Source organism: Hippopotamus amphibius, chromosome 13, assembly GCF_030028045.1.
Source record: "Hippopotamus amphibius kiboko isolate mHipAmp2 chromosome 13, mHipAmp2.hap2, whole genome shotgun sequence".
NCBI classification, from domain to species: domain Eukaryota; kingdom Metazoa; phylum Chordata; class Mammalia; order Artiodactyla; family Hippopotamidae; genus Hippopotamus; species Hippopotamus amphibius.
Window position 1 is genome coordinate 43,912,490 of NC_080198.1, and position 27,064 is coordinate 43,939,553.

Here is a 27,064-nt window from a genome sequence, read left to right on the forward strand (position 1 = left end):
CCTGGTTCGGGAAGATCCCACATGCCGCAGAGCAACTAAACCCGAGAGCCACCACTACTGAGCCCAAGTGCTACAGCTACTGAAGCCCGTGTGCCTAGAGCCCGTGCTCCTCAACAAACGAAGGCACTGCACTGAGATGCCCGTGCACTGCAGCGAAGAGTAGCCACCGCTCACCACAACTAGAGAAAGCCTGCGTGCAGCAATGAAGACCCAGCGCCGCCAAAAAAAAACCCCCAAAACTGGGTGGATAAAAACTGACACATATGCAGTATAATGGGAGGCTCTGCACTCACTTCTGATGGGCACTGCATGCTGCATTCACTTCTGATGGGCACTGCATGCTGCGTTCACTTCTGATGGGCACTGCATGCTGGAGGTGGGGTGGGGAGGGCGGAGAGGATTCTAAGAAGAGTAACATAGACCTTGCCCTCAATGAGGTGGAGTCCTACTATTATAGCACTATAACTTAAAAATATCTCACTTTTATCTAAAACTTATAGCATAAAAAGCTTTTATGTCTATTACATTTGCCCTTGACAACAACACAGTGAACTAACTCTCCAGTGTCCAACATGGTGCCTGGCATGTAGTCGGTACTCTGTAAACGTTTGCTAAATGGATGGACAAGTAAAGGAATGGATGGGTAAGGAAGAATTAAATCCAGTGGCAAAAGTGCAGCCTTTGCAGTTGGCCAGCCTTGTTCAGCAATGCCCAATGGCACTGATGTGCCCAGTGGAACACAAAGCTCTTTATCCATGCTGTGCAATATGGTAGCCACATATGGCTACTGAGTGCTTGAAATGTGCTAATGAGACTGAGAAATTCAAACTTAATTTACCTTTATTTTATTTTAACTTTAATTCACTTAATTTTAAATAGCCACCCACAGCTAATGGCTGCTGCACTGGACAGTACAGAGTTCAAATTCCAGCTCTGCTTATCTAGCTTATAACCTGAGCAAATGGAAGTCACCATTTGGATTACTGTGACTGCCACTACCACTGCTGTTTCTGCCACTACAGAGGGGATACCAGAGGTTTTTTTTTTTAACCTTAACTTTTGCTTCCCATTACTTCTGTTTACAGGTTAAAGAGTCTGTCCAGGTCACTGAACTAGTGCACCACAGAGTGGGATTTGCATCTCCTGTTTTCATTCCTGCAGCGGCTTTCTTATTACCAAGTTAAGCAAGGGCCCAAGTACTCCGGAAAGTCACGAAGAATCGTCTGTGCACTGAAAAATGATTCTTCCACATATGTTTGTGATTAGTATTTACATTCATATAGATTCCAGTGATTAATAAAACACAAATTTGTTTAAAAGCATTACTGCTTTTATAGTAGCTTTTTGTCATCATGCAGATTCTTAACAGATACTAAAAGTACAGCTACTATCATGTGAGGTATCTCAGAATCTTTCGACGTTGAAAAGGCATTCTCATCCTCTTTGTTGAAAATGTCATTAACACTCCTTAAAACGTAAAGAAAGGAAGACATGGGATACGTATACACACACAGAAAAGAATTAAATACCAAGAGAAAATGCTGATGCAAGAGACACCATAAACTAGTATATATTCTAGGTACATTTGCTAGAAATGCAAATAGTGGTTTTTACCAAACGGGGTTTATTTAAACTCAGTTAATAGAAAAGATCAATGTGTAATTCCCAAAAGGGTTCTGCAACAATCAGCAACTATGATAAATAAAGCTGAGTTTAGTTTCAAGAAACAAATTGCACACATTCAGAATAGGTGAAACAATGCTTTAAGGCAGATTTTGTGGAAGATTTCAAAGGTTTAGAACAGTGGTCCCACACAGTGTGAATAAAACCCAAAAGGTGCCCATGAGGATCTATTGGGGTGAAGAAATAAAATACTGCAACTCCTATATTGATTTTTTATCTTAAAAAAAGAAGCCAAGCTTCATTGATATTGAATATACATATTGACAGCAGTATATGTATATAATTTAAATAAATAGACATCTAGCGAGCATATACTCAAAATTATCTTATTAACCAGACTGCATAATTTAAAATCTTTAGACATTTTTGTTTTAAAGGACAAACTCAGGATAAACCTGCAGTGTGATGTAATTGTTAAAAATAAGACAAAAACTGAATCATCTTAGCTATATTAGTTAGCTTTTCCTCTGTAACAAACCACCCCAAAATGAGCTGGTTTATGACAACCATTTTTTACTATTTAGAACCTGCACAATGTCCCTTGTTCTGATAATGTAAGAATACGGGTTCTGAAAACCAAGTCTTATGAGGAAAGGTTGAAAGAATTGGGATCGTGATGCTACGAAAAGAGAACACTCACAGGAAAAAGGAATACGTGTTAGACACAGTTTTGATTTCTTAGAGCTTAGATGCTAATACAATTTATAGGGGAAGGAAAATATTTTGAATGGGTGATCCCTTGAAGCAACAGAAATTAAAGCATTTTTTTCTTTCTCTAATTGATTTCACAATTATAGAACTATATGATTTCAGAGAGGTCCATTTGTGTGGAACGACACAGTCGGCTAACATCAAAATTACTGGAAAATCCCAGAGAAGATGGATATAGTCCATACTTATCAACTTTTCTCATTTTTATCAAAGAGTTGGCTATTTCTCCTCTTTTTATGAGGAAAACAATACAGTCTTTGTTTCTATTTCTTTCCCCCCAATTCAAATTCGATAATTGTAAGTTCACAATATGGGCAGATTTGAAAGTAGATGATGAAGAAAAAGCTTTAGCATAAACAAAAGAAAGATGGAGTAAAATGCATGTCCATCACTGCATGAGAAATGGTGCGATAAACACACAATACTTTCATCTGGAGAATGGTGGTGACTCAGAGCATTGCTGTCCATCTGAAAGAATATGTGAAGTAAAATATATTTAAACGAAAACCCATGCAAATGCAGTGTCCCTTCTGGATATAGCAGGAACAGTGTTCTGTTTGAATAATTTTATATCCTCTCCTAGAAATAAAATTTTTGCAAAGTTAAATCAAAATGCTATTTAAAAAAAAATCTATGCATCGTTTAAGAAACTATAGATCTAATTTATAGTTAGATTTAGAATTAAAATTTAAGATCATCCAATAATATAAATTTGAATAACCAGTAACCTTGAAAATTTAGATCAGTGATAAAATTTATGTTTTTTGGCTTTTAAACAAACAACAAACTAAGGCTGTAATGAAAACAGAAATATCATTTCCTTTGGTAGCATTACTGGGAGAAAACTCAGAAATGACTATCTCTTTACTCTAAGAGAATTGGGTTTTTGTTTTTTTTTTTTTTTGTCAAGTAGTTAAAAAAAATCAATCTATATGTTCCTTCACTTTTCTAGGCTCAAAGTTATTTTTTGCTGAGTGGTGCAAAACGGAAAATGGACATTTGCTTCTGGCACTGTGACCTTCTCCAGGCCCTGTCCATGCTGCCCTCTCTGATGCAGTATATTTCTGGAACACACTTGTGATATAACCAGCAACCATTCTCCATAAACACTCAACTTGACAGCAAGTGAGAGGAAAAAAAAAAAAGTCTTTCTTTCACATCAGTGAAGAGTGCCACACTACAAACATTTCCTTTTTTTGTAAGAGAGATGATTTTTTTTTTTACAAGATTAATTATCTTTAAAAGATGGGCTACAGCTCCACACTGTTATTTTCCTTCTGGCTATGCACATGAATACACTGATTTTTGTTTTAAAACCAATAGACCTCTTAGATATTATAAAGTATCTCTGATGTTTAAAAAGAAATCCATGCATTCCATACGTTTTCCAAGTAAGACATAACATCAAACTTCCATATGTTTAAGGAAGCTGTACCCTCCACCTGCGTACATACATACTCATACACATACCCACCCAGTCCAACTCCACTGTTATCCACTGATGACTAAACCATATGAGATAGGATGGTGGGGGACAGGGGGGAAGGGGCTGGGGAGGATATATTTTTTTTTTACAATAGGCACGCATAATATTTACTGAACAAGACATTTTGCTCTCTATTCTTTTAGCATGTGGGGGGCACTCATTTTCTTTAGACTTTATATGGCATGGGTTACTCAATTCACAGCAGAGGCACCTGCAGCAAATTAATTTGTTGTAGCACATTAATTATCTCCTAGCTTCTATTTAGGCTGCAGCTGTAGCTATTATGTTAATAATATTTTTTATCACCACTGTATACAACAGGTTATGGCAATAATAGAAATATCTCTTTTTTTGCCCCCCCTCCCTGTTGTTTCCATGTTTCTGTGTCAGAAGGGAAGGCTGAAAGAAATTTAGGCAAATGAAGCCCCAAAGCACACTATAATTTTCTATTTCTGAACCGATTTGTGAGAGAATGGGTAACTGAAATTAGCAAAGAATCACCCCACACAAAGATGGCGCGTGCAGAATTTGTGAAAGCGAAAAAGAAGACGAAGGAGAAGCAACAGAGGGACGGAATACTGCGGTGCTGGGGTGGTGAGTGTTTGGATGGGGGCGGGGAAAATGCTGCAGTTTTCATGAAATAATAAGGTGGGGGAAAAAAGGCATACAAAGAGTAGGTTTTTCATTGTTTGTAAAATATAAACACAGATGAATTCTGTCTTTGGTTTGTTCATGCTTTTCACTCTGCACAGCAGGGATGTTCTTAAGAAGTTGCCCTCTGCGAAATTTCACTAAATGGGAACCGTGGACCCTGCATGATGGGATTATAATCACACCAGCCACTCCTTTTACATAATTTTTTGTTTAAGATCCAGTAAGACTCCCTGTTTTTAATATATATAAAGCAATAGACCTGGATATGTCGATAAACTGAGGGTTTGTGTCCCTATAGCCTAGTGCAAGCTAAAACAAAAAACCGGTGGTATCACATCTACAAACCTCAATGGATTCAAAAACAATATGAAAATTTTTAGCTGACAAGAACATGTCTGCTGCCTGCAGTCCCTGCAATAGCTCACCATGTTGCCTACTAACCGAAAGATCAAAAATTATCGATTTCATGGCGCTGCGTGCTCTGGAAAGAAAAAGCTACTTTAAAATTTGCATTGTTTAAGAAATGAGTTAAAAGAAAAGAATCATTTTTTTCCTGAACAACTTTGGAATGTGAAAATGGCTTGTTTTAATCTTATCCATGATTTACTATAATTCTATTATTTTTAGCAGCTGGAGTCCAGAAATGATTTTTTTCGATGAATTTAGGATTTTGCCGCAGTATACATCTGCAGTCCCAGAATCCTCCGGTAAGTTAATCCTTCTTTCGATGGGAAACGCCTTTAACCTTCATGTGAATGAAATATCTGCAACCATTTTGAAATTTTTAATAGAGAGGTGTATGTGTGTGTGTGTGTGTGTGTGTGTGTGTGTGTGTGTGTGTGTGTGTGTGTGTTTGGGGGAGGTATGTCTCCAAAGCATGATTTCTTAGCAATGCAGCGGTATTTGTCTTAGTTCTTAGAAACACTGAGAAACATATACCTTTGTGCTCTTTCAATATCATGGATGATGTCTCCATTGCTTCTCCTCACACTTTCTGTGGTAGCCATTAAAATGTACTTTCTTAGTATGGCAAAGACCGTTGTGTCAAGCCAACGAAGGCCTGGAGAACACATAACTCCAAGCATGAAAAGTGTTCCTGGCATAGCTGAAGCAGCCATGAACATAACCACCACGGCTGCTGCCACTGCCACCACCATGGCCATTGCCTGCCACCACCTCCACTGCCCCCCCACTTTCCGCAGCGCACACCAGATGCAAGCTTTCCGTAGTGGCTCTCCGCCGAATTTGCTCAGTGGGTTCCTAGGTGACTTCTGTGTGCAAGAATAGCCAACCATGTAGTCTGACAAGAGGTATTTACAACTACTTAGCTTGTTCAGCTGGAAAGAAATCAAAAGATAACACTGAACCCTGAGATGATGGATTGCACATCAAAAGCTCCAATCCATAAAGAGCCCACTGGATGAACTGCTAAATGAAAAGCTGATTCTGATTTTTGTCCCGTGTTTGCAGGTTGTTGAAAAGAAATATTTTTGAATAAGCCTTCTTAGAGAGTCGGGATTTATTGTTTATAAATGCATGGAATAGTATTTAATCTTACCTTTCTGCTGGGAGAGGATTCTTCCCAAGGAGATTCAGATTGTCCAGAAGAGACCACACCCTCGTTTCACTGTTTTCTACTGTTTCTGTTTCTTTTCAAGGAGGGCTTATTAACAATTACACGTATACATTCATTTAAGGGTCCTCATCCAAAGGAGCCAGGCATCCATTTCTCTCTAAAGGAAGCTCATTGTCTTAGTGTTCAATAAATGTTTAATTAGTGGATTTGATAGAGTTAACTGTCCCAACAGTGAACAGGCCTTCTTTGCAAAGCTGGCTTGATTAATGTTTCTGTCGGAAGTGCAAAAACAATCTGGGCATGCCTTTCTTTGCCTAAAGGTGATTCAAAAGCATGTATTATAGTGAAGGGATGCTGTGCCTTCAGCTTCCATGGAGTCACTGCTGGATGTGCCAGTGGTCTGATATCATGACAAGTAATACTTTCTCTGTTAAACCAGCTGGAGACACTTTTGGTTTCTAGGAACACAGCCTGAAATTTAGAACCATTTGTCCTCTACAGTTTCACAAAATAGATTCATTTACGTCAAACCCAATTGGCTGGCTCTAGAAGGAAAAGGTGTAAAAAGATAACCAAGTGTTTTTAATGAAATGTATTGCCCAAGGTCAATTTTTAAAAATCATTTTTACAAAATCACTTATTTCACCAACTCGCCAGGTATTCTGATGCTTGTAACTCTTGTTGGTTTAATGATAATATTTGTCTTCATTTCAGAGAGGGTATTCATCTCATATTTTTGTGAGGCAATTGCAACAATTTCTATCTTGGGGATAAGCAAACAAAAATTCAGAGCAATTTGTTAAATTCACCTAGTTTCTCTTAGTGCTAGTCACCCAGTAATTCTTCAGTACACTTAAATGTGATGGGAAAAATAGCTTGCTGCATTGTTGCAAATTTTACATTTCCTTTACTAACGTGTTTGCTTAAAGTATTACTAGGGATTTTAAATATTAATTATAAATTCAGATTAAGATATCTACAGTATAGAAAAATGCTTCTATTATTTTGGCATCTAAATAGAGAAATACAATTATAAAAGAGTTTTTATCCTTTAGATGCTCTAATGGTGCAAATATTTCTTACCAGTTTTAACAGTGTGCCTCATTCAGCAAAACAAAAATAAAACTGAACACAGAAAAAGGAAAACTCTGTTAAAAAAATTACTCAAATATTTATTAGTCATCCGATTTTAAATATATGACGAATCAAATCAACTGCATATTCATTAACTCTGTATATGAACATTAAAATTGGGGATCAGTACCTGAAAAAATGCCATTTACACTTTTGAGTTTATATTAGAAACACTGCTTTGATGAAATATCTTTTTCTGTTCAATCTGTTTAAATTATGACCATATGGTTAACCACAACCATCCTCTATTCTTAATTCTACAGAACTACTAGCAAAGACATAAATGAGAAAGTCATTGTAGACAATGGATCTCACTGAACATCATCTAAGTCTGCGGACTTTTTCCACTGCAGGGCCCCACATACGCTGTAATGATAAACAGCAGTTAACATTACCACGGTATATAATAAAATATCTTTAAGACAGGGGAAAAATTGAATTATTTACAGAACATGTTAGCCCTGAAGCATTAGCTGTGCCTAAAACTACATAACCTACTCCATGAGTGAATGAGTAAGGTTTCCTTCCTGTACCTATGTATAAAGACCTATTGTTTGCATGCATTAATTACAGGGATGAAAGCCTCAAGATAACTTTCACTGTTGCTTTTTGTACTCTCTCCATTGTCTGCAAGAAAAATAAGAATACAACAACAGACTAGAGAAAGTAAATCGATCATAATTGTTTCAGCTTTGACAAATGCCAATCCTGCTGGATTACAGTGGAGACATTTCCAAGGGAAATGAAGACCCAACTTCAACTTTTTAAGACGAATTAGAAAATGTTTTTGAAGAATAGAAAATGAGTTTTTAAAAATTAGAAGCTGCCGTATCGATGGCTCTTTCCATCAACAACATACTTGGATTTCTCAAATAAGTAATACCCTAGAAATGCACCTCCTCCAAAGAAAAAATCCTCCACCCCCTCCCCCCAATCTATTAATACTTAGTAGCAAGGTGGAACCAGATAAAAATGGAATCTGTAAGAATTAACCTAGTTGGCAGGGCTCTAGAGATAGTCCATCTCTATCACTTGCTCACAGTAGGGGCTCATAAGGACTTGTTGAATTGCGGGCTAGGCGCCTATCCTAACGCGAGTTCACAGCCTTCGGGAGAGGGGAGAACCGGCGGCTCGGCCGGGTACTTCATTTCCAGATTCAGGGTGAACAGCCGGTAGGGATGCGGGATCCACGATCCCGACCGTGGAGGGGGGGGCCCGGGGTGATGTGCGGCTCGGCTGCGAGCCCAGTCCTGCAGAGAGCGTGGCGCCCAGACCGCACGACGGCGGAAGCACGAACGCGCCAGGGTCCCCTGATCGGGAGCCGGGCGGCGGCGGAGCCCAGCGGCGCCTGAAGCTGGCGGGCCGCGACCTCCGAGCCCGCGCAGCCGCCGCCGCGGCCCCTAACTTCCGCCCTCCCGGGACCGGTGCCGGCTGCCCCGCTCGGCCCCGGAGGACCTGCGCCCCGAAGCCGCCTCCCGCGGGCAGCCGGCAGCGTGCGCCCAGCCCCGCATCCGCTCTTACGTCCCGGGGCACGCGCGAGGCGGGGGCGTCGGGCTCGGGACAGTGGAGAATACCGGTGTCGCCCTCCCCCCAGCCCCTCCCGGCCCCCCCGACTGGGACCACGGCGCCCTCGCGGGCCGTCCTCCGACCCCGCGCGGCTGGGCACCCGCCGGCCTCTGCCCGGGAGGGAGCCCGGACAGCGCGCGGGCGCCCCGCCCCTGCCCCGGGCGGGCGGGCGGACAGCAGCGGACTGCTCGGCGGCGCGGGGACTACTTTCCCCCTCCCGCCCGCGCCCCGCCCCTTGTCCTCGCGCGGCGGAACGCTCCGCGCTGCGCCGCTGGCGGCAGGATACAGCGGCCCCTGCGCGACTTATAAGAGCTCCTTGTGCGGCGCCATTTTAAGCCTCTCGGTCTGTGGCAGCCGCGTTAGCTCGGCGCTGGGAGCGGAGAGCGAAGGGAGGCGGAGACGGAGGAAGGTCCGAGGAGCTGCTCCGGTCCCCGCCGAGCCGCCACCGCAGGCCGAGGACGGTCGGACTTCCGCGGCGGGAGGAGCCTGTGCCCCTGAGGTGCTTGGGCGCTCCTTTCCTTACCCTTCTGGGGCTGCTCCCGCTCCCGCTTCGGAGCCAAACTTCGTCGCGGGCGCGCAGTCCCGACGGCGCCTGGGACCCCGGCCCGGCGCAGCCCGGAGGCCCGGGGTGGGGAGCGGGGGTTGCGGGCTGGGGGCGCCGGGGAGGCGGCGGAGGCGAGCCGCGCCCGGGGGGCGGAGGGCGGCGGCCGGCGGCCGGGCCCGGTTGCGGCCGCGCGGCTCCTCGGGGGCCCCGGGGGCGCCGCTTTCGGGGAGGGGGCGCCGCGAGGGCGCGTCCGGTAGCTCGAATGGCAGGCGAGGGGTGGGGAGTGGGGAGGGGGGCTGTGGTTTCCGTCCCGGGCTCCGGCCGCGGCTGAGTTTGGGGGAGGGACCCTGCGCCTCGGGATGCGCTGGGGCCGGGGTGGGGGGCGGGGAGGGGACGGGGGACTCCGCCTTCCCGGCCTCCTCGGGGAGTTGGGGTGCGGGCGCTGGGCCTGGGACGCCACCCGAGGTCCCATCTCCAGGTTCCCTCTTTCGTGCTTAAGGACGGATTGTTAAGAGAATCGTTAGTGTTTTTTTTTTTTAATGCCCTGCCGGTGTGAGTGCGCTAGTTTAAATCCAAGCAACTTTAAACCTTAGAGGATCCAAACTATTAGTGCAGACGGTGTGATGCACCAGGAGGGTTTGCACAGATAAAAACCCATATCTTGCACCTATATTTTCTTGTACGGTGCAGGTGAGTGAAAGCGGCGTGCAAAAGAGGTCCTGGGAAAAATAAGGGCGAGGGCGACTGGCTTACTGTCTCTTATCAAGTGACCCACGGAATTCATTCGGCCTCTTACTGCTTCGAAAATTTTGTTCGGGGAAATTCTTTATTCAGGTAGTTTCATGGCAGATAAACTTGATTTTGAGAGCACTTTCCAGCGGGGTGAATTTTTCCTTGGCTAACGAAATTGCGCGAAGGAAATTGAAGCGTTGCAACTTCGTTCCGTGTTTTGTCTGGGGAGAGGACTCGGAACGGAGACTTTCGAAGTTCAGTTCTCACAGCCGCTTCTGAATCCGCTAAACTTGAAAGCTTTGGCACTCGGGTATAGTTGTTTCCTTCGTTTTCTATTCCCTGTTGGAGGGAGCATTGTCTCCTACTTTGTATCTTCCAGACATCTGTGGTCTCCCCTCCCCCCCCCCCATTGCCCCCACCCCCGCCCCGAGTTTGTGAGTGGTGAATGAAGGGAGACTGGCCTGCTGGTATGCAGAGGTCGGCAAAAGGAAATCGAGGAGTGGTTTTAGTGAAACGAGAGCTTTGTGTCGTGAATAGTGGTGGCTTAGACTAGACAGCAACTTGAAGAGACGGCTAGCCTTTGATAAATTCTGGGCTGCTGTTTTTCAGATCGCTAAGTTATTAAGTATTTTGTCTGGAACTTGGGAAGCCGTTTCATTATTGTCCCTTGGTGTACATTCAGTACCTTCAGCTATTTTCCTGTTAACTTGACATTGTCCTAAGAAATATTGGAGAGAGCTTGAAATGTTATTTTTGTGATGCTGCTGTTTAGTATCTGCTTAAATTAGTGACATAAACTACTTGGGAGGCTTTTCTTTCGGTCTGAACTAAGGCGGCTGCTGCATTTATTTTACTTTTACATTTAAACCCACAAATCTCTGGGTTAAAAAAAAGTGCCATTAAGGTTTGAGAATATCCTTTCACAAAATTTGATTAAACTGCACCCAGTATTCATTATTTTGACCTAGTCTTTGTTCTGAAGGCCATGTACAAGGCCCTAAAGTGATTGCAACAGTAACTTGAAAAACTTCCAGAAGACTGTTCTATAGGATTAAAGGAATGCTGAGACTATTCAAGTCTGAAGTCTTTGAGGGAGAAATTAAAAAACTGCACTAGAAAGTTTAGTATAGCATGTAACTTAGAGTCCTTGTAGAGTTCTAGGCCTGAGATTCTCCCAGAGGCTAGAGCAGTCATTTAAAATTCCTTTCAGGAAAAACCAATTTAAAAAAATATAAGGTGGCTAAAAAAATAAATAAAACATTTAGCAGTGTTCAAGTGTTAGTAAGTGTTCAGGAGTTTTCTTTCTTTTGAAATATTGTCTTTTTCCTTTACCAATAATTATGTATAAAATGTAGATTCCAGTATTAAAACTGAAACTGAATTGAGCTTCCTACTGTTACTAGTGATGAATGGAATAAAAAATATCCATATAAATGAAGCTGTGTATTTTTGTTTTCATAGACACTTCCCTCCTCCACCTCCCCAAATAGGAAGGGAAAACACTAAGTAGGCAAATTTCTCTAAGAGTGTTTTGAGATTTGGTCTTTAGTAAAACTATCTGCAGATATCCTTTTTTTATTGTTGGGAGGGGTGGAAAGAGGAACATAAGTATTGTTGAAGCTAGGGACATGGAGAATTCAAAAGTTTGAATCTCACTTTTTTGTACTTATAAGCAGCAGTGAACTTAAAACCCCAGAAATGGACTATAGTATCTTCAGCCAAATGAAACTTTTCTGTTATTGAAATGAAACAATACATCTGTCCATTTAAGATTTTATTTCTCTTTTATGGTTTACTAGTTGCTGATAATAATTGTATAGGAGTAGGTGGTAAGTTTTAAGTTTGTATTTTCAGTTTGGTTGGACGTGTGCTTGTTTGCCAACCCAGGGCAGAAAGGATGAATGCATTTAGAGCAGGACAAACTTCTAATAAAAAAAAGTATTGGCAGCTCTTTCATGCTGCATGTTGACTTGTGACATTGGTTGTGAAAGCATTAGTTGTGTTAACTTAGTTGTATTCTTGTAGTGCTCTTTTTGTTGGGAATACAGTATCTTTTGTTGAAATCACTTGACTAAAAACATTTTTTTATACCTTAAAAGTAAATAGTAAAACATAGACTAGGAGCTACTTCTGATTAGTCCAGAGCATGTTAGCTATTGCCTCTTGTAGCCTCATTGAGACTGAGATACTGAGTTGCAGAATCAGTTCTCATTCTTTAACAGACTGTTGCTTATGTAATACTGTTCTAATTGTGGTGTGATAGATAACTAGGCTAATAGGCTAAAATAAGTGTATACTTAAGTTTCACAAAAGGAAAGTATGTGATTTGTATTGCTTGAAGATGAGTAGGAATTAACTTGTGTAGTTTTTCATCACTTAAACTCTGGAAAAAGTTCTTTATTTCCTCTGTTTACTTAAGAATGCTGCTTTTGTGTTTTATGCATGTCTGAGCTTGACCAGGTTTGAAATCTGGATACTTCTGTTGAGGCCTGAACTCTGTATCCTTGAAGTATGTATTTAATCTGCTTTCTCCCTGAGGAAAAGGAAGCTCTTAAAAGAGAAAGTCAGTCACGTTAGGAACCCTTTTTAGAGTTTAACTATTTTTATAAGTTTGTTGATTGTGGGCATCTCTTCTTTTAAGAGATATTCCCCAATCCCCAAAGTCTCCCTCAAACCTGATGGAGTTAAGTGAGAGCAGAGTTAGGGCATGTTATTGCATGCTTTGGTCACATTGAGTGCCCTCCAGTGGATATAATGTAATGCTAGTGATTTTTTCCCCCCATCAAGTTTGTGTGGAATATATTTATGAATAGTTTTGATGAGAAAGCATCAGTCAAGAAACCTTTTGAATTCTAGAATAGCTTATTCATATTATTACTGCTAATTAAAAAGTGTCTTGAGAACATGTCATCTCAACCATTATTTGCAGGAGAAAGGTCAGGGTTAAATCAGAGGTTAAATTTTGTTACTTTAAATAGAAAGTTCTGCTTAAATACATCATAATTATAAACCAAAACCAGTATAATTTGGGGATGAACGATCCTAATGTCTGGCCATATTAATGACTTATAGAAACTAAAATTCTCATAAAAAGTTAACAAGTGAATTGTCAGTTTGTCTAAAATCTCTTATATGGCAAAACATAAGTCTTCAACTTGGTTATATTTTCAAGGAATATTATGTCTGTGTTAAGAACTGGATATCAACAAAGCTAGTTGAGTCAACTTAAGTGAACTCTGGAGTGTAATGCCTAGTGACAATAGGCATTTGTATAGTGTATACATTTGTATAGTGCTGTGATTCACTATACCAACATTTTGACCTTTAAATTTTTGAGTAAAAACCTTTCTCCACACTCCTGTGTATAAGTTCTTGCTATTTCTGTTAGTAGCATTATTTTATGAAAATACTTCTATTTTTCAAATCAGATTCTGATTAGTAACAGGAATAAAGCCCATTTAAAAATAGCTTTTAGAAGCCAAATGGTCATTTTATGGAAAATTCTCAGTTTAGAAAAAAAATGTTTAACTTTATATGTTTTCCATTAGTAGGTGGTTGAAATGAAATTTAAAAGTTGGTGGAGTAGGGAGGGAAAATGACTGTATCACTGCTCCATTTTGCTCTTGGAATTTAGTATATTTTTGTGGAAACATTAGTAATGATTTTTGACAATTTAAGAAATGTATTATTGTTATACCTTTTTAAAAACATAAGGCAAGAATGCCTCAGCTGTTTTATATAAGTGGTTATTTCATGGGTTGTGATCCTTCATAAATGACCATATGTGCATCATTTACTGTCTGTAGGTCAAATAGCTTCTGTTCCAGTCTTCCAAGATTTTTATGAGATGAGAGTAGATTTGAAAGTTCTCTTGAAAAACTATGTACATCTTTTGTTAAATTCCATCTGTTGAGGACCTAATTTATCTCTTGAAATTGGCTACTTGTCTTCATTTATATAGCATGCAGCAATTTGACATTCAAGATAAGTGACTAAAGTAAGATTGCTGTCACAAACCATATAGGATTGATCTTGCATCACAGTTGAAATAGCTACTCAGTGTCTCCAGTGTCAGGCAGGTATGGGCTAACTGGGACCCTGTGAACTACAACAAATTGGAGAACACGTCCCATCTAAGCCAGTCTTCAGCTCCAGCCATTGTGTGGGAAAGTAGTTCATATTTTCACATCATTTGAATATTTTTTCCCCTGAGAGAAGCAGAAAATCTAGATTTACATGCACCCCATGATTTTCACACATTGGTGAATGAAATTCATGTTATTAGACACTATTTAACATAAATTAAATATACCTATTGGCAGGATCTGCCAGTTTGTGACATCTGCAGTAGTCCATTTGGAGTACCGTTTTTTATGATGATTCTACTAAATGACTGAAGACAGTATGATTCCATGTGTATGTATGTATCTGTCTGTATCAATCTATGTATATACATGTATATATGTATAACTTAGGAAGTAAGATTTGTTAAACTATTAGCTTCATATTTGGCACTTGAAAATGCCTTGTATCAATTGATTATAGGTTAGGGACTTAAAACAGGTTCATATTATTAACTTTGTGAGATCTGGGAAACCTACACTTATAAGTTTAGGAATTAAGATGGGTTGGGTCAAGGAAAAGGAGAAATAACAATTTGTTCATTACTTGATCATCTTTTTTTAAAAAATAAATGTATTTATTTACTTATTTATTTATTGACTGCATTGGGTCTTTGTTGCTGTGCACTGGCTCTTCTCTAGTTACGACAGGCGGGGGCTACTCTTGTGGTGTGTGTGCTTCTCATTGCAGTGACTTCTCTTGTGGAGCACGGGCTCTAGGTGCGTGGGCTTCAGTAATTGTGGCACGTGGGCTCAGTAGTTGTGGCGCATGGGCTTAGTTGCTTCTAGGCATGTGGGATCGTCCCAGGCCAGGGATCAAACCCAGGTACCCTGCGTTGGCAGGCGGATTCTTTACCACTGAGCCACCAGGGATTCTTAACCACTGCGCCACTTGATCATCTTAAGTATAGTTTTCTAAAGCGTTTTCTTAAAAGAGATCTCAAAACTTAGTCTTTGAAGGCACTTAAAATGCTGGACAAATTCTGGCTGTGTGTACACGATCATGTCAGCCTAAAGTTTTATTAATGTCTTTAAATCATGTCCTGTTTTTCAGCCAAAGTCTGCATTTCTGTGGTAAACTATTATCAGACTAGATTTAAAACTGAAAAGCAAAGTTTAGATAATGAAAAATTAATTGAATATTCCTTTTATTTAAATTAAAGGCTTACTCCTGTTTGGTCAGAATAAATTTATTCAGGCAATTAAATAGATATTGGTTAGATCTTTTGTTGCTAGAGCAAGGTTTCTCATTTCCGGGGTTTGAGAAGTTGGGTATTTACTCTTCAGTACTACATGTCTGAATGGCAGACTATGTCTGGACTGAAAATGCAAACCATAGGCCAACATTGGTTTTAAAAAATATCATCTGAAAATAGTGCTATAGACTGCAGTTGCTTTTATGTGATATGGTATAGAATTCAAGCCAAACTGATCAGTGGCTTTTCACAAAACATTTATCCCAAGGTGCTCACTGCTTGGCCTGTTCTACAATCCCCGTATAACTTTACAGAGCCACTGTAAAGTTTCTCTTGTAATGGTCCAGAAATTTCCTGCCTCTGATTTCTTTTGAACTTGTTGAAAAAGCCTCCCCCCCAACCCCCCAAAAAAACAGTTTGAAAAGTATGACTAGCTGGATGACGCTGGGGTGTAACTGCTTCATAGCAGTGCCAATTTGCTCCCCTGTTTCTTTCCATCTATTAATTTCTTCACTAATATTCCCATGGTTTTACTTGTGATTTCATAACTCACATGTTGCTGAACTGATATTTTCCTTTTGACTGATGTACCAGATGTGTTAAACAATTAGTTAAAAAATTGGGGGTGTGGGAGATATTTTTAACCTGTTTAAGCTCTTTGAAGTTCATCAGTCCTCATGGCATACAAATGATAGCTGTGATAAATCTTTTCTTAAATGCTGGTAGCTGATCTGACTTGGAAGTAAAAGATGTGCACATGCTAAAGGGTTAATTAATGTTTCTTTTATTAACAGGATTTTATGATAGCTGAAATAATCGTGATGTGTGTGTACACACAGTTTGTTGTACATCATCCACATAAAAATGTGAGAAGTTAGATTTACTGCAAAATTTCTTGGGAATGCAATTTGAAGGTGATCTTAATGATTGTAATTTGCTTCACAGAGGGGTGGTTGTTGTAGAAGCTGCCCTGCCCTGCCCCCCCCCCCCCCCCAAGTATAATTAAGTGGTTTGGGGATAAGAGTGTAGGGAGTGAGTCTCTCTTTGAAATTTTCTATACACCAGATGAATGACATATGTGTAAGGGAGGAACAAGGGTTTTTGGGAAATATTTTTCAGTCCAACTAACTGTGGAGGTTTCTAAGTGGAGTTCCATTCTGTTGAGTAGGAAGTGCTGAGGTAGACACTTAAAATCTTTCCTGAGCGACTGAAAGAATGTAGCAATGTCATACATTACTTTATACCCAACATTTAGATACAAAAGTAGACAATAAATGTTATATAGGAAACATAGTATGCTGACATGGTTTTCTTTAGATTCATAAATTTAGTCTTTCTGGTACTTTGCTTAAAGTCGTTTTATTTAAAGTTTGTTTAGTTTTTAAATTTTTTTTTAAGTTGATATCCTTTCTTGGAAAAGCCACATGAGATATGAATGCAGTTTATATTGTTCTAACTTTTAGTTATGAACGTCCTCTGTGATCCATTTACAAGGCACACCTTATATCTGATACTTGTCCTCTGTAGATCACTGTTTCCTGCCTTAATTCCGCTGTCGTTTTTCCTAGGTTCTGAGTCAGAGTGCCAGGCAGTCTATTCCCCATAGAATTAAAAGAGGCTAGAAAGTTTAAGAGATTAGAAATCTGGGAGTCACTTATAAGGCTTATAAAATACTAAAATTGGATCTTTTTTGTAAGAATACTTACATTCTGGAATCAGGCTTGAAGAATGCTCTGACTGTATGCTAAAGGGCCTTAGGTTTCTCTTTATAGCCATTATACCCCAGGTCATATTACATTTCTCCAGAAAGTGTTAAGATAGGAAGTATGTTTGACCTTCTTTTTGCTTCTCAAACTAGTCCCCTTTCTCCCCATCAGAAGCTAAATAAGCAGAAACTCCTTCACCTTCCTATCAATCTGCATGGAGGATCCATCTTTATAATGGAGGAAGCATTATATCCTGGTCAGAGGCCAGTCCTGACACATGCCTTTTGTAGGACGTTGTTCCTTTAGTTATGCCTCACTCTTCTGTGTGTATTACCCTTATCCCTCCAGATTCGCATCCCATTGCTGATTTTGGTCTCCATCTGCCACATTTTATCTTCTCCTGAAGTCCATTCATTGTGCCTTCTGGAACTCATAGTCCTTAGCAAATCCTTCTTGTCAATCTGTTCTGGGAATGTTTCCTTCTCTTTCTTGCTCCAGCTGTAACCTAGCCTTCTCCCTTGATAATGCTACTGACCTTGCAGCTCTCTCAAGTGTTAAGTGTTTCCCTTCTTGCACACCTTTTATTAGTGAACCAGGAGGTGAGTACGTGTCTTCTTTGTTCCTCATGAACACTTCTCAACCATTCTTTTCCAAACTTTAAGCTTTGCCATCAAGTTATATCACCCACTACCCATCCTGATTTCAGTCATCTACCAACTTTCTCTTACTTCCTTGAACACTGTTAGCTCCTGGCTCACTGTCATTGTTATTTCTGTCATAATTCTTGGTTCTTGATGATATCAGTATCCATGTAGAGCAGTGTTACTCAAAATGTCACCTGGTCTGTGAACCGTTTGTTACCAGTATGAATTGCAGTAAGGAGTTTGTGCCAGAATGTAACTCACTTGTGTCACTAAGTTCAGTGTTTAGTTCAGCTGACTTTTTTTTGTACCAGAACTTTTTTAATTAAGGAAGCAGTGTTGGTTATATAATCTGGCACAAGCTCCTTGGGTGTCATGGTCTGGTACCTTGAGTAACATTGATGCTTCCAATATTCTGACCTCTTAGTTCCTTGATTTCCTCTCCTCTAATGATCTTATTTTTCCATCTGATTCAACCACCCCAATATTTCAATTCCAGCAGCTCTTCAGCCCCACTGAAACTTACACTCTATTTTTCTGTCTAAGCTTTTCAGTATCCCTCACCCTCACTTCTACCCAACTGAAATTTCATGTTGAATCATAATCACTTTCTTATATACACTCTCAACAACCTTGTTCCCTCTCTGACTTCATGCCCAGTGGTCCTTGGTCTCTTAGTTCATGAACCCTCTTTATGACTGTATCTTTTCCCTCTCTTGTCAAATGTCCCAACACCCCTTCCCCCATTCTTGCTTTCATCTGTTTCCCTTGCTTTCATCTATTTCCCTTGCTTTCTATTTCACAAAACATATTGAGGACTTCCTCGTGGCGCAGTGGTAAAGAATCTGCCTGCCAATGCAGGGGACACGGGTTTGAGCCCTGCCCTGGGAAGATTCCACATGCCGCGGAACAACTAAGCCCGTGAGCCACAACTATTGAGCCTGTGCTCTAGAGCCCGTGAGCCACAACTACTGAGCCCATGTGCCGCAACTATTGAAGCCCACACGCCTAGAGCCCATGCTCCACAACAAGAGAAGCCACTACAATGAGGAGCCTGCGCACCACAATGAAGAGTAGCCCCCGCTCGCAGCAACTAGAGAAAGCCCGTGTGCAGCAATGAAGACCCAGTGCAGCCAATAAATAAATAAATTAAATAAATAAAATTTATAAAAGAAAAAAAACATTGAATAATTGGAAGAATTCCTGTATGCCCACACATCTGTGACTGTGCCCATTACCTTCTCCTCTGTCATTATGGACAAACTGTAGTGTTCAGAGATAAGGACAACTAGCTCATTTCTACACTAGATCCCATTCCCTCTTGCTCTCAAGAGTATGACTCTGTCATTCTCCTTTTTCTTGCATCATTGGTTTTTCCTTCTCTGAGCTTACAAACATGATATTATTTGTCCCATTTAAAAAAAAAATCTTTTCTTCCTGTTTCCCCTTTCATCCACCCAGTCTTCTTCTCTTTCAAACAAGACACCTTGAAACAGTTCTTTGGATACACTCTCTCCCCTTTTCAACCTCTACCATGACCACCATGTTATAAATCTCTAGTCCTCATCTCACTTAACCTCTCAGTAGAATTTGGCACAGTTGCTTGAGATATAAGTTTCACTTGGCTTCTAGGCCTCCACGTCTGCTATCAGGTTTTCTTCCTACCTCACTAGTGGTTCCTCCTTGGTCTCCTTTGCTTTTTCTGTCATCTCTGACCGCTATGTTGGAGCGGCTGAAAATCTAGTCCTTGGTCCTCTCCTTTTTCATTGGCTAAATACACTCTAGTATCATAGCTTTAAATATGGTATTTATTTGCTGATCGCTTCCAGATTTATATCCCTAGCGTAGATTTCTCTCCTGAACTATAGATCCTGATATCGAACTTTTTCCCCAACATTTTGGATGTCTGAGAAGCATTCTCAACAGTAATATATGTAAAACTGAGCTCCCAGTTTCTCCTAAAGCTATTTCTCTTAGTCTGTCCTAAATGTATCTGTCTTTTCAGTTACTCACGCTTAAAACCTTGCTGTTCTTGACTGTCTTTCTCCCACCCCATATCCAAAACCCTGGCTGAACATCATGTCTGCTCTCCTTTTAAAATATATCCAGAATCTAGCCATTTCTTACCACGCCATTTCATAGCCTTGCCATCCTAATCTTTTGCCTGGATTACTGCAGAGATCTTCTAACTGGTCTTCCTGCTTATACCTTTGTTCCCCTTAAATGTATTCTCAACATCGTGGCCAGAATAATCCTTTTAAAGCAATATAACTTTTCTGTTCAAAACCTCCAAGGGCTTACTGTCTCATTCTGTAAAAGCACAAACTCCTGTGTGTTTGGACTACTCTTTTTATCATCTACTAGTTTCCTCCTCTCACTCCTCATAGAAATAAAACTGAAAGGAGATAAGAAAAAGGGGAAATGAGTAAAATAACTACAGCAGTCATCCAGGTGACAGATGGTGTTGGCTTAGGTGAGGGTAGTAGCACTAGGCACAGAGTAGCTAGATTGGAGGAATGCTTTGGAGTTAGAAACAAATAGGCTTTGCAAACTCAGTGCAGTTCTTCCCCAACTTCCTATCCATTCTTGCTTTACATTTTTCCTTAGCTCTCATCACTGTCTAACATAATAGATACTTTACCTTTTTTCCCCCTTTTTCTTAGCCTCCTAGAATGTAAGCTATAGGAAGACAGGGATTATTTTCTGTTTCCTTACTGCTTTCTTCCCAGTGCCTAGGATCATAGTACATACTAGTTGATCAGTGAATATGTGTTGAGTGAATGACTTCTAAATCTTTTCATCTCATTTTGGATCTTTCCTAATATAATAGCCTACAGATATATTCTATCTTTGAGAGGTGGTTCCTTCCTGTCATTTATGGCTCATATCAAATTGAGTGCTTCCCTGTTCACCCATTTTCACTTTATTATCTTTTATTTGGTTTGTGGCACTGAATCAGACTCTGAAGTAACATTTGTTTACTTGCTTTTTTCCCCCTGTCCTGTTCAGATTTGTATGCCTGGTACTCAGAACAGTGTCTGGAAGTTATAGGTGCTAATGAATATTTGTTGAATGGGTGAATAATGTGGTTGTAGAATTGGACGACCTTTGTTTCTTTCCAGCTAATGCCCCTTTAATTTCTCTGCTCCCTTTCATAGTTTGAAAGAGATATCTTATGGATATGGTCTTCACTTTTCATCTCCTGTTCTAGTTTGTGTTCCGCTTTCATCACTTCAGTGAATGTGCTCTTGCTGAACTCACTATTGGACCTCCATGTTGACCAGTCAGAGTCTTGCTGGTTCACTCAGCATTTGGCACTTTTTTTTTTCTTTTGAACATCCCTCTGGAACAGCATTGTCCAGTAGAGCTTTCTGTGGAAATGTTCTATGTCTGTGTGGTCTGATATGGTAGCCACGAGCTACACGTGGCTCTTGAGCACTTGGAATTTGGAAATGTGACTGATGAGCTAAATTTCAATAAAATTGAAATGTAAATAGCCACGCATGACTAATGGCTGCTGTACTGGACAGTGCAGTTCTAGAAACATTCTCTTCTTTGCACCAAGCTCAGTAAGTATCACAACCTGATTGCTCAAGCCAAACACCTAGGAATCACTTTAATTCCTCTCATCTACTTTAATTTCTCTCATCTACTGCAATCAGTCCATTAACAGAGACTCTTTTTTTCTGTCTCCAAAGTATTTCTCTAATCTCTCTACTTTTTGTGCCTAGTGCTGTTACCCTTACCCTAGCCTAAGCCACTGCCATCTGTTACCTGGACATTGCTATTGTTGCTTTACTGGTTTCCCTTCTTTCTGTTTCCCTGTCAGTTTTTTTTTGTTTGGTTGCTTGGTTTGATTTTTTGAGGGTTTTTGTTTGTTTGTTTTTTCATTGTAGCCAAAGCCAGTTTTGAAAAACTCAAATAGGATCTTGTTATTCATCTGCTTATAACCTTTTATGGACTTGCAGTGGCACTTAGAGTAAAAAACGCATTTTTTTAACAAAGGCAGAAGAGCCCTACGTGATCTGTCTGTTTTCCCCCTCATCTTGTAATCACCCTTTCCCACTTTGATTGAACCACTGTGGTCTTAAAAGATGATGGGGTTTTAATGATTCTGGGCGTCTGCACATGTTATTTCTTGTTTCTGGAATGTTCCTGCTCTGCTCCTTACATGCTGGCTCTTTTGTATCTTTCTTCCAGTTTCAGCTTGAAGGTTATCCTCACAGCTTAAAGGTACCCTTCCTTGAAGGTTACCACAGAAGCTTGTGGCCACTCTTAAGTAGGGCCTTCCACTTGTCCTAGAGTCATTTCCACTCCCTTTTCCCACTTGTTACTTAGTTATACACGTATCACTCTTTGTTTATTCATTTGTTGTCTGTCTCTATGCAAGAGCCATGTCTATTTTATATCACCACTGTATCCCCAGAATCTATTACTCTTCTTGGCCTGTAGCAGTTGCATAACAAATTTGTTGAATATATGAAATCTTTTATACATTGCATTTATACTATTGGTATTGCTGTATCCTGGAACTATTGAGTAAATGAAAGAATTGTGGGAAAGATTTCTTGTGGAACAGAAAATCTCTTAACATCACAATTTGGTAAATTGAGAAGACAACATGATACACCAGTTGGGCATTCATATATAGCTCCAGGTTATGACTCATTTATTGGTGTATTTTTGGACTCACAATACAATGGAGATTTAGAGCTCCTTGAAGTTCTTTGTATTGAGGTTATGGAATAACTGAAAATAAAAGCTTCCTAGCTTACTCTACTTTCCATAATATCCTGCTACTCCTCCTAAATGTAAGAGAGCCTCATAATTAGGAGACCTACTGCTATGATAAGGCTGTCAAAGGCAGCAAGATGTCCTTCTGCTTGGGAGAGAGCCATAAACTTGATATGTGTGGTGGGAGACAGAAGGTTGCTGAAGATTAGTTTAGAATATGTGCTGTCTTAATGAATAGAAGCTTCTCAAGGAGCTGATGCTAGGGTTACTCTGTGGAGTCAGGTTTATGTTTGGGGTTTTTTTTTGTTTGTTTTTTAGCTTGGGTTACTGACTAATGTTATACATAGAATTGAATCACATAGTTTGTCTACAGCTGTAGCCCTTTGCTCTGGGGGTAGCAGCATCAGCAACATGTATGGCACTTAAAAAATAATACAGTGCCGAGGTCCTGTCCCAGCCCTACTGATAGAAAACTGTGGGGGGGGGGGGGGGGGGGGGTGGGGGGTGGGCGTGGAGCCTGGTAGTCTGTGTTTTTTGAAGTTCCAGGTTAGAGCCTTTGGAAGGATCTGGTTGCCAGTTTAAAGGGTTCTGCAAGCAAGCCTGGAGATAATTTTAGTAAAGAACAATTTTAAAGGGAGAAATTGGATGAAGGCAGGCTTACAGTTATAAGATAAATAAGTGCTAGAGATGAATGTACAACATGATAATTGACACTGCTTTATGTTATATATGGAAGTCGTTAAGAGAGTCAATTCTAAGTTCTTGTCACTAGAAAAAAAATTTTTTCTGTTAATTTTGTATCTATATATGAGATGATGGATGTTTGCTAAATATACTGTGATAATCCCTTCATGATGTATGTAAATCAAATCATGCTGTATACAGTATGTATGTCAGTTATATGTCAGTAAAAGGAGAAAAAATTATAAACTCTGGAAAAAAATATGAAAATAACTTTTTGAAGGTACCAGAGAGTGGTCAAAAGAAGTTTGAGAAGGTGTGACCCATGAAAGAAGGGAAATAGACTCACTGGGTGATATATCTAAGACTTCTTCAATGTGAACAATCACCAGTGTTTCTGGTGCAGGATGACTAGAACTCATGAAGTATCAGGTGATGGAGCTCAGGGTTGCCAGGATGGCTGGAAATTGAGGTGGGGGGTAGGTAGATTCAGAGTGGAGGGAGTCCCAGAGGGGAACTTCAGAATCTTTATAAACTCCCTTCAAATCCTTGGCTGACCCCAGAACTGGGGGTGGGGGGCGGTAGCGATTCCAAGGAACTCATTTTAAAGCAAAACATGGAACACTGAGAAATGTGAGCAGAGATTTCAGCTTCCACCCTCACAGTGAAGAAGAGTTTGGGGTTTGAGTCCTGCCAAGTTACGGGGTGTACTGGTAAACACCTCATGCTTTTCATTTGAAACCAACGAAGAGTCACACCTTAGAAGTAAAGACCTTTCCCAGGATTAACGTAATTCACCCTAAGTCTAAGGGTATATCCGATGCACAATCTATAATATAAACAGTATATAATCAATAATGACTAGACATGTAAAAAGATAAGAAAAAAAGTCACCCAAGGTCAAGAGAAAAAAACATGCTGAAATAACCCAGATGTTAGGATTTGCAGACAAAAATAAGACAAGAGGAATAAGACCAACATATAATTTATAACAGCTATAAATGAAATAAAACAGTGTTTAAAAAAAAGACTCTCCAGCTGGGTTAAAAAAGATAACATCTACCTTCATATTCAATATATGAGACATTTAAAACAACTAAAAAAGATTCAGAAGGTAAAAGGGAATTAGTAAAAATATATCAGTATAAAGCAGATGCAACAGTATTTGTATCAAAGTCAATTTGCTATAAGGGATTTAAATTCTTTGATAATCTACACTTTTATTACAGAATTTGGTATTATATCTACACCCATTGATATCTCTGTGATACATTCTTTGGTTAAAAAAATGCTTACATTTGGTTTGAAGATACGTAGTACAGTTGACTCTTAAAGAACACAGGTTTGAACTGCATGCATCAACTTAAACACTTTTTTCCACCAATAAATATAGTGCCTGTATTTTGATTTTACAGATCTTTAAGTGTGTGGAAAAGTTTCTCTTGGATTAGAGATCACAGTATGTGGAGTAAAAAAAACTAGGGTTTGAGTCTTTATTCTGTCCCATCCTTGGGTACTCATTTATCAGTTCCTTTGTTTCTGAGGCAGAGATAGCAATATTCAATCTTCTACCATGTGGAGGTTGGTGCCCCTAACCCCCACTCATGTTGTTCGGTGGTCAGTTACGCACCTGAAAGTACCAGGTGCATAACTATTGAAAAATTAGACTAAAATGTGTAGAGAGAAAGTTGGAATTAAGACAGTATATTCCTCACATTCCTCTGTATAAAGGTATTTATTAACTTATAATAAAAAATATATATATATATACACACTGGGAAAAGTGAAAAAAAAAACCATTGTCTCTATACCAATAACACTAGAAGTTATTTCTAGAGAGTTAAAAAATAATTTTAGGTAACTCATAATTTCTGTATCATCATCACATCCTCTGCAGACACTGTCTCCATTGGCCAAACATGCAGGTCTAAGTGATATTAATAATGATCATTGATTAATAACAACAGTGGCTAACATTTTTTGGGGGGGGGGGGGGAGAAAAAGGCATGTATATATTGAAGCCATATTCTAGTTTAGCATGTACCTGATCTTAATGGCCTGAAATGTTTTTCCCAAGCAAATGGACTTGATGTGGCTTTCATATGTCATTTGGTCCAGTATCATCTTTTCATGCAATCTGTTTTTGAAGATACTTCTGGAAAAAATTGCGTGACTTTTCTTAATAACCTAGTATCCCACTTAGAAACCCTTTCTGTTGTTGGTCTTCACATTTAGGTTTAATGTACTTAATTAAAATGTAAACTCACTTGCCTTTGGTTTGTTCTGTGAAAGTATAAGTAATAAATAGAAATAGATGAGGAGTTGGCCAACTACTGCCTACCACCTGTTTTTGTATGGCCTGAGAACTAAGAATGATTTTTACATTTTTTAATGGTTGATAAAAATAAAAGGAAGATAATATCTTATGACACATGAAATTTATGAAATTCAGATTTGCACTTTCCATGAATACAGTTTTATTGGAACCTAGCCATGCTCATTAGTGTGCGTATTGTCTGTGGTTGCTTTCTCACTACAATAGCAGAGTTGAAGAGTTGCTACAGAGAGCATAGGGCCTACAAAACCCTGAAATATTTACTGTCTGGCCTTTAACAGAAAGTTTGCTGATTTCTGTTCTAGATGAGATACATTGTTTACAATTGAATCCTTCATGTTTCTAAAGGCATTTAAGAAGTCTCTTAGCTTATATATAGTTATTGGCTATTTAAGCCTCTATGTTACATTTTAGTTGTTCTGCCTACTTTTCTTCGAACATTTTTCTTATTTTTAGCACGTTCAGTCCACCAAGTATTTAAGAGCTTAATCTGTGCTAAGCACTTTGGAAACAGTGAGGAGCTAACGGTACAGTCCCAAGCCCTCTCAGAGTTCACTTATTGAGCTACTTTGTTTTTTGGGGGTTTTTTGGTTTTTGTTTTTAAGATCAGCATGCTGGTATGGTTGGGAAGGGACACTCTAGTAGCAGGTGAAGAGGAGGAAGGTTATTGTTATGGAATATAAAGCAGTGCATTAAATTACTTCAGGAAGTCATGGAGTCCCTGCCATTAATTCTGCCTGAAGCCTAAATTTAGAGATTAACATCTAGAAACTTTCTTAAAGTAAAATCTTCCATTTCCTTGGCATAATATACTCATGTTTGAAAATCCTGCATTTTCTTGTCAGCATTTGTGCTAGGCGCAGAGTATGGAGTATGTAGTGATTCAAATCTTAGAAATAGTTTTAATTTTTTTTTCTTTCTTTTTTTTTTTGCTGTGGTTACTGTTCAGAGAATGTAGTTCTTTTGTATTACTTATGATACTTCTATCTAAAAATTGCTGACCCTTCTCTTGCACTTAACTGCATCAGTGATTGTTAAATACTAATTGTCTGTAACTTTGAGGTGGGAATGGGGTAAATGATTTGATTGAAAGGGCATGTGACTGAGCTAAACAGACTTGGATTTGAGTGTTATCATAGCAGTTTACTAGCTATACTCATATTAACTGCTGCTAATCATTTTTTTCATCTGATGATGGGGGGAATGTTATCTACTTTGTGAGGTTGCTGGGAAGATTCCATGAGATGACGTTAGGCTCAGAACTGAAGTTGTAAGGCATTTAATTACCTTGTTAAGTATTCCTAGGCCAAAGTTAGAAGTTTACCTAGTATTACAAGGCAAAATACTAAAATTATGATGTAAAAGATATTATTTAAGGTAATATAAATGATTTAATCAGGCATCTGACATTACTTTTTGATGCAGTTGGTTTTTAGAATATGGCTGTTTTAGTAGAATAAGAACTGAATGAAAAAATCTGTTAGATTAAATTACTAAAAATAGAAATTTATTGATACAATTAAATAAAATGACATTTGCCTAAATATTTTTTAAAAATTGAATT

The 27,064-nt window shown here is 39.6% G+C and overlaps 1 protein-coding gene across 4 annotated transcripts in view; it reads left to right on the plus strand.

Annotated features, from left to right (window-relative positions):
* Window positions 1-9,125: 9,125 nt before the first annotated feature.
* The window catches only part of CTNNB1 (catenin beta 1), a 45,860-nt gene continuing 27,921 nt past the window's right edge, over window positions 9,126-27,064 (plus strand). For all 4 annotated transcript variants that reach the window (XM_057704491.1, XM_057704489.1, XM_057704487.1 and 1 more), the window contains exon 1: window positions 9,126-9,309. The gene's annotated coding sequence lies outside the window, so the exon portion shown is untranslated. The remainder of the gene's footprint in view (window positions 9,310-27,064) is intronic.